The 6228-nt window shown below is 39.5% G+C and overlaps 1 long non-coding RNA gene across 1 annotated transcript in view; it reads left to right on the forward strand.

Annotated features, from left to right (window-relative positions):
* Positions 1-3729: 3729 nt before the first annotated feature.
* The window catches only part of LOC104998491, a 54436-nt gene continuing 51937 nt past the window's right edge, over positions 3730-6228 (forward strand). The window contains exon 1 of the long non-coding RNA XR_826471.1: positions 3730-3872. This is a non-coding gene — a long non-coding RNA (uncharacterized LOC104998491). The remainder of the gene's footprint in view (positions 3873-6228) is intronic.

Consider the following 6228-nt stretch of genomic DNA (forward strand, 5'->3'; position numbering starts at 1 on the left):
TTGCCTCAGTCGTGTCCGACTCTGTGTGACCCCATGGACTGCAGCCCACCAGGATCCCCTGTCCCTGGGATTCTCCAGGCAAGAACACTGGAGTGGGTTGCCATTTCCTTCTCCAATGCATGAAAGTGAAAAGTGAAAGTGAAGTTGCTCAGTAGTGTCTGACTTAGCGACCCGATGGACTGCAGCCTACCAGGCTCCTCTGTCTATGGGGTTTTCCAGGCAAGAGTACTGGAGTGGGGTGCCATTGCCTTCTCCGAATTTTCTTTCTAAGACTGTTTAATTTTGTTTTGTAGTCTTAGCTTTCAAATTGGAAAATAACTAATATACCTGCCTTCCTCCTTTCCTTCCTTTTTAGTCAACATATTTGTATTCATGAACACATTAACATATATGTAGCTCTGTGATCAGTGTATACAACTAACATTTTTTTTTATTGCCGTTAGAGAATTGTATTTACATTTCTGACAATTTTAAACTATGGGGACTGCAAGTGCCTTGGGTTATAGATTAAACTTGGCCAGAAATTAGTGAAAGTTTCTTTCATCAGGAGGTGGAGCCTATTTCCAGACATCCTGAAGCTGGGCTGGCCTTCTGACATGTTCTAGCCAATAGTGCAGGAAAGTTATGTGTGACTTCCATGCTCAGACCTCAGGGACTTTGAGTCTTACCTTCTTGGAATTCAGCGGCCATGTGCAGAAGCTGAGCTGCCTGCTTGAGAGGCCATGAAGGAGAACCGAGTCATTCTCACTGACAGGTCAAATCTCAGACATGTAAGCAAGACCATCCTGGATCAGCCAGCCTTCAGCTGACCTGTCAAATGAGGGTTAACAATGGACTGAAAATGCAGAGTGAATGACTCCAGCTGACATCTTAGAAAGTAGATATCCATAAGCTGTCCCAGCTGAGCCCAGCTCAAATTACTGACCTAGAGAATTGTAATTCATTGTCATTCTAAGCTATTAAGTTTTGTGATGGTTTGTTACACAGCAATAGGTAAAGACTTTTTTTTTTTTTTTTAAATCACAAGAAAGCTTTCAGAGAGGTGGGGAAATGCTTGTTCATTATTTTCCAGGAGGCCCAAAAATTGGTGAAGTATTTCAAAAGTTATTCGTAAGACTGGGAAGTTATTTATGCTTTGAATAATGGAAAGTCATTTGAAGGAGGGGAGGAAGGCTCTGAGGTCTGAGGGGAATGTGGAACTTTTTGGGTAGAATGCTTTCAGCTGTAAATGGCAGAACTTGCAAATAAAAGTTTTTTGAAAAAAATAGACACTTAACATCTCACTTAAAAAGTCAAGAAGTAAGTGAATACAGGGTTCATGCAGTAGTTCAAGTTCCCAGGCTCTATCTCTTTTTCTGCCCTCCCATCCACAGTAAATTAACAATGTTTCTCCTCATGGCTTAAAGATGGCTGCTGCAGCTCCAAATTGTCCTACAATTATGTCCTCAGAAGGAAGGGAAGCTTGTGGGGGGAAAAAGCTCTACTTCTGTGTGACTCTTCTTGTAAGGGAAAAAATGCTTTTCCCAGGAGTTCTCAGCAGAATTTTTCTTACACTTCTGGCCCAAAATGGGATCACTTGCTCACCCTGCTGCAAGAGAGGCTGACCCAGCCGCAGTCTCTGCTGTGGGAGGCAGACTGCCTATAGGGAAGAAGGGTAATGGTGGCAGTTGGAAGGCCACAAACAGAGGTGGAACCAGCCTTTCCCCTTCCACAGAGGACAATGGCAGAGAGGACTGAGTGCCCTGGGATCCTGAAATTGGGCTATGAAGCCAGGAGACCATTTGGGCTATATAACAAATGTGATATAGAGAACACATAAGAACATCCCCAAATTATCCAAGATCTTAGGTCTATGAAAAGTGACCTAAAAAAAGAGAACTATTTCAGAGTTTCCATTGAGATGTCAAGATGCGGATATTTCATAGCTATTTGCTTTTGTTGTTGTTGTTGTTCTCCACTGTGCCAAGAAGCAGCAAGTTTTACTTATCACTATTACAGAAAATTCACTTGTCACCCATGTACATGTAGAAATGCAGGTTACGTATATCAAGTATACAGCACTTTTTGTGACATACAGTAGATATCCTTTAATTATTTTTATTTTATTTTTGAATTTTATTTTCTATTGAAGTATCTACACATTAACATACATTTTGTTGTTCAGTCACTCAGTCGTGTCCGAATCTTTGCAGACCCCATGGACTGCAGCATGCCAGGCTTCCCTGTCCTTCACCATCTCTCCAGAGCTTGCTCAAACTCATGTCCCTTGAGTTGGTGATACCATCCAGCCGTCTCATCCTCTGTCCATCCCCTTCTCCTCCTGCCTTCAATCTTTCCCAGCATCAGGGTCTTTTCCAATGAGTCAGCTCTGCATCAGGTGGCCAAAGTATTGGAGCTTCAGCTTCAGCATCAGTCTTCCCAATGAATATTCAGGGTTGGTTTCCTTTAGGATTGACTGGTTTGATCTCTTTGCAGTCCAAGGCACTCTCAAGAGTTTTCTCCAATACTATAGTTTGAAAGCATCAATTCTTTGGTGCTCAGCCTTCTTAACATACATTAAATATCTACATTAACAATGTTCTGGTAGTTTCAGGTATACAGTAAAGTGATTCAGTTATACATATACATGTATCTATTCTTTTTCAAATTCTTATACACACTGCTGTATTTAAAATGGGAAGCAAACAGAGACCTACTGTATAGCACAGAAAACACTGCTCAAATCAGAAAAAAATTTGCATAATAATTTTTTTTTTGGTATAATGATATTTAAATGGAGACTTTCAGCCTCTGATTTCCTTCCTCCATTTCTGATCTCTGAGTATGAGGTTCTTGAGGGCAGGAATATGCATGTAGTTATATCTTCGTTTCCTTAATGCCTATCATGCTTCCTGATATATAAAAGGTATTTTTATGAAGTGCTTATTCTGAAATTACTCTAACGGTAACACAGAGCCGTTAGCTGTTGTGGTAAATGGCATTAAGAGTTTGAATACCTGGCTGACCACATTAGTGGACTGTGGAGTGGAGTCACAGCCCGAAGTAACAACTTCTTTTTGCTCCTTTGTGTCTTTGTGACAGAGGCAGAGAGAGAAGGGGGAGTCTCTATTGATACATGAGATGCGTTGGGAGATTGTGTCAAAACCAAGATGGTGTCTTCAATAATCTGTGGACCTTGAATTATGTTAAGAAAGTAATTCTTCACATCTTTTGAAACAACCTCTTGTTTCAGGATGCCTGGTGATAGAGCTGAGAATGGATTTGGAACCTGAGGGAGACGTAATTCCTCATTTCTGTCAGACCTGCTTTAGGCCACCAAGGTGGTAATGCTCCTTCTAGACAGACTAGAGACTGTCTTCAAATCAATACCTTTTACTTGCATCTGACTAATTTTCTTATTTTTAAAATGAGTTGGCAAAGCTTTACAAATCACCTGTTAACTCTGACCAGTTACGTTTTATACCTATGCCAATTCTTTTACTTTTTTCTTCCCTCTCACTTTTTTGTTTTTAAACCAAAAACATCTGCTTGTCAGATTAAATTATTTGGAAGTCATCTAAACACAAAACTCTAAGAGACACTGAAAAGTTGGAGAAATCATTCTATTACAAATCAAGACGATGATGAACAGAAATAAGACCAATAGCAATTTTTAATCTCTTATTGTTAAATCCCTTCAATTTATAGACTTTTCTCTGTGGACTCTTTCTCCACAGCTTTGTGCATGACAATACCTGACATCATCCGAATGGCCTTCTCAGAGTGCAGTTAAGGATCAGAAAATTCAGTCCTGGGGGATATTAACAGCTAACTGAGATCTGCCTGGGAACAGTCAACATAATCAACTTAGACATTCTGAGTCCAACCCAATGGTAGGCTTTAAAAAAATTCTCTTTTTAAACTTTAAGGGATATGGACCAATAAGAAAATAGAATAAAAATAATTTATAATTGTAATTCTAAGAGATAACCATCCTTTCTATTTTGGTGAGTATCCTTCCAATCTTTTGGGGAGGAGGAAATAGGTAATATATATTTACAAAACTGGAATCATACCAGACATACTTTTCTGTAAGATTTTTTAAATTTAACAATCTCATGAACATTTCCATGAACATTTTTCTAATGAATATTTAACTCTTCTTTAACCATATTTTTACAATGATTATGCCATAATATATTGAATTAATCTTTTATTTTGAGACATTTCCATTGTTTCCATTTTTTTTTCTATCGTAAGCAATACTATGATAAATAGCCTTAGAGCTAAATATTTGATCATTAAACATTGGTGGTAATGTTTTTAGACTAAATGCCCAGAAGTGGGGTTAGTGGTTCTCCAACAAACCTACTGGCCTAGAAGTGCAGTGAAGCAGCGTTCCTGTAACGTGGCCAAGGGCTCATCATTGAGGGGCATTTGTATGGGGGCTACATTGGGGATATTAGGCATGAAAAGGCTGCCTGGAATCCTCCAAAAAGGTAAGTTTGAAATAGTCAAAACTTAGTGAATAGGGGCTGTGAATGTTTTTAAAGTAAATTTTGCTACACTAGTTTCTATTTAGTCACAATACTTGCTTGGTCTCGGCTTTGTGCTGTGGTAAACAGCAGAACAAAAATCATATGGTGGAGTAGAATATAGATTCCCCACCCCCCACCCCCCGATAGTCTCATGTGTATGGTTGGAAAGAAGAAGAAGAAAGAGGAAGCAGGGGAAGCCATCTGTTCTAGAACAAGAGTGGGAAGATTTAATGCTCAGAAGGATGGCTTGGTGAAATTTTTGGCCAGTCAAGCTTCTGTTTTATGATTTTAGGTTTATAATCTAGGACCCATGAAATCCAAAAAGTCAATAATTTAATCAAATAAAATAGACACTCAGTCAAAGTGGTGGTGAATTCTGCTCCTGATTGTTACTTTGCCAGAATGTTTTTTTTTTTTTTTTGCATTTTCCGGACTGGAACCACTGTTTGCATTTCTTTGCCTCTTTTTTACTCTACTATGTGTTGTAATGTAATACATAATTTAGTAAGAGATTTGCAAGTTAGTTCCTTGGGACATTTAATAGAAATGGATAAATTTAACAATTAGTCTAGGTCTCTGGGAGCTTTTAAATCTTTTTAAACCTATAGAGTGTGGAAGTTAATAGTAACTTTTAAATTTCTCTTCATACCATTCAAAGCATATATATTTATTTTTTAAAAGTTCCCTTCCTTTTCCTCCTCTAAGTTTTCTGAGCTCCCAGGAGGATGGAAGGGGTACAATATCACACGAAGCCACACATGCTTGGCTGTGCATCTGCTTTGCCTTCTTATGGCTGTGGAGACCTTGGGTCAATCATTTACTTCCACTCAGTCCTGTGCCTATAAAATGAACACTTCATTAACTTCTTATTGTAATAAATGAAACTGACTCTGATTAATGTAATCCAGAAAAAGACCTATAGGTAGCCTATTGGGTAGCTCATGAAATGGGAAAAAGAACAAAACCAAGTTTTAGGAAAAGCTGGCTCACACATTCAGCTCTGGGAAAACAGGCAGCACCTGCCCTTGGCCCCAACCTGTCTCCACTCAAGGCTGGCTCCCAGAAGGAGGAACCTGATTGACTGGAACTGAGTCACATATCCTCCTCTGACTCCTCCCTCTCCCCATGGGGGAGGTACTGGCAATCTGATTGGCAGCCTCGCTTGAGTCACATGAAATGGAGGAAGCACACTCTCAGCAGAGGTAGGGATGCTGGAAGCACATGCATGAACCCAGAATAGCATGCCACAGCTCTTAGGAAGACTCCAGACACTGTCCTTATGGTCCTGGATTATGGTATGTCTCAGTAAACAATAGTTACTGTCGTTATTCTTGCTGACAGAAGGCTAAGATTACTCATTGTTTTAGTAGGAACACAAACAAAAGATTTGAGTTTTGAGTTTTTTTTTTTTTAAATTTTATTTTATTTTTAAACTTTACAAATTTTATTAGTTTTGCCAAATATCAAAATGAATCCACCACAGGTACACATGTGTTCCCCATCCTGAACCCTCCTCTCTCCTCCCTCCCCATACCATCCCTCTGGGTTGTCCCAGTGCACTAGCCCCAAGCATCCAGTATCGTGCATCGAACCTGGACTGGCAACTCATTTCATACATGATATTATACATGTTTCAATGCCATTCTCCCAAATCTTCCCACCCTCTCCCTCTGCAACAGAGTCCATAAGACTGTTCTATACATCAGTGTCT

Source organism: Bison bison, unplaced genomic scaffold (genome assembly GCF_000754665.1).
Source record: "Bison bison bison isolate TAMUID 2011002044 unplaced genomic scaffold, Bison_UMD1.0 scf7180017864330, whole genome shotgun sequence".
Lineage (NCBI taxonomy): Eukaryota > Metazoa > Chordata > Mammalia > Artiodactyla > Bovidae > Bison > Bison bison.